Source organism: Neomonachus schauinslandi, chromosome 12, assembly GCF_002201575.2.
Source record: "Neomonachus schauinslandi chromosome 12, ASM220157v2, whole genome shotgun sequence".
Taxonomy (NCBI): Eukaryota; Metazoa; Chordata; class Mammalia; order Carnivora; family Phocidae; genus Neomonachus; species Neomonachus schauinslandi.
The window spans coordinates 98,788,166-98,790,329 of record NC_058414.1 but is presented as its reverse complement, the minus strand read 5'-3'; positions in this window follow the sequence as shown (position 1 = coordinate 98,790,329).

Genomic DNA, 2,164 nt, shown 5'->3' with positions numbered 1-2,164 from the left:
TGGTTCACTGGCATTTTCACAGCACAAAGTACTTACTAAATTGGCACACTTGTGGGATCTCTCAGCATTGGCAAAGCAGAGGCTATTTTGAGATTCATAAGAGGAAACTCTTGACCATGTCTGGGGTGCTGCAAGTCCCAAGGAAGCACTCTCTGTTACTTCCAAAATGAGACTAAACAGACATCATTTAATTCAATAAGATGATGAGGCAACAACAGGGTCCCAAGGCTTCCAATGACCAGTTTCTCCACATCTTATAAATTCATATATGCCTCTGGGGGTGTTATTTTAGGAACTCCCTAATCTGTTATTATTGTTACATTTTCTCCAACAGTACAGGCAGAGAACTTTAAATTAACATATCTTTTTCTTACATTCACTATAACTGGAAAAGCTTCCTCGACGTAAGATTAGGAGTGCCAGATCTTTAGAAAGGGAAGGGTAATTTGACTACCAAGTGATGCATTTTTGCCTGTTATGCATGTAGGCATAGCTAATATGGTTTCCAAACAAAACGCTATGACAGGGTTCTGTTAATGTGCAACTGGGGGGATGCCTGGGTGGTTCAGTTAGTTAAGCGTCTGCCTTCGGCCCGGGTCATGATCCCAGGGTCCTGGGATCGAGCCCCGCATCGGGCTCCCTGCTCACCAGGCAGTCTGCCTCTCCCTCTGCCTGTAGTTCCCCCCTGCTTGTGTGCGTGCTCTCTCTCTCTCTGATGAATAAATAAATAAAATCTTTAAAAAAAAATAGACTCTGCTTACTCTCCTGTGGGAGAGTTTCATTTAAAAAAAAATGTGCAACTGGGGACCAGACTGCCACATTCTCCCCCATATTCCTGCATTCAATACAGACACCCCCATTCATTCCTGTTTGGAAAACAAGGTTTTGCTTCCTCCTTATTAAGGAGAAAACATGGGCGCCTGGGTGGCTCAGTTGGTTAAGCGACTGCCTTCAGCTCAGGTCATGATCCCAGGGTCCTGGGATCGAGTCCCGCATCTGGCTCCCTGCTCGGCAGGAGGCCTGCTTCTCCCTCTCCCACTCCCCCTGCTTGTATTCCCTCTCTCGCTGTGTCTCTCTCTGTCAAATAAATAAATAAAATCTTTAAAAAAAAAAAAAAAAAGAATAAGGAGAAAACATCAATGTTTGCCTATAAATAGTGATTCAAATCAGACCTCAAACTTGACAAATACAACCATTACAGTCTTAGCTGCAGTTTAGAGTGTGTTTTCTCTTTGGGGGTTAACGTACACCTACCTCCTCATTTCTAGCACCTACTGGAAATAAGAACAGTGAAAAGTGAATCCTAGTAACTTAAACAGATCCTGGCTTAGTAAGCCCCTGGAGAGAAAAAGTAGAAATAAAACTTTACAGAGTACTATAGGTAATTCTAGGTAAGATTCTTCCTCCTTGTATGAGTGTATGTGTGATTTTTCAGAATCTCGGGTTTCTCTTAACCACATATTTAAAAAAGACTAGTCGTGTATTTTAAGTGTATATGATGCTTCTCAGTGAAATGAGAAAGGCAGTTTTCCACCTGGTTCTGTTATTTTAGATCCTTTAACTGTTCCTTTTCAAGAAGATAATAAAAACAATTGCTCTTATATTCAATGCTTACTACATGCCAAGCACTGTGTGAATAGGCATATACACTGTAGCTTTTAGTCCTCATACTGCCCCCATGTGATAGATACTTAAGTCACATCTTGTGTGTTTAGTGGAGTAACCCTCTGACTAAAGAAGTCTATTGACTATGTTAAGGTTAGATAGGTTTATATATTTTTTTAAGATTTTATTTATTTATTTGAGAGAGAGAGAATGAGAGAGAGAAAGCACATGAGATGGGGGAGGGTCAGAGGGGGAAGCAGACTCCCCGCTGAGCAGGGAGCCCGATGTGGGACTCGATCCAGGGACTCCAGGATCATGACCTGAGCTGAAGGCAGTCGCTTAAGCAACTGAGCCACCCAGGGGCCCGATAGGTTTAATATTAATGTGGAATGGAGTAAGTCCAATAGGCAAGCAGCAACACTTTTGATTTCTCCATTTGTTGCTTCACTACCTCCAGAGATCTGAATGGTTTGAATGCACAGACATCTATCAATGGATTTTCATTTTCTTCCTTCCTTTGATCTAATTGAGTGGTTCTGAAACATTGATGTATGTAAGA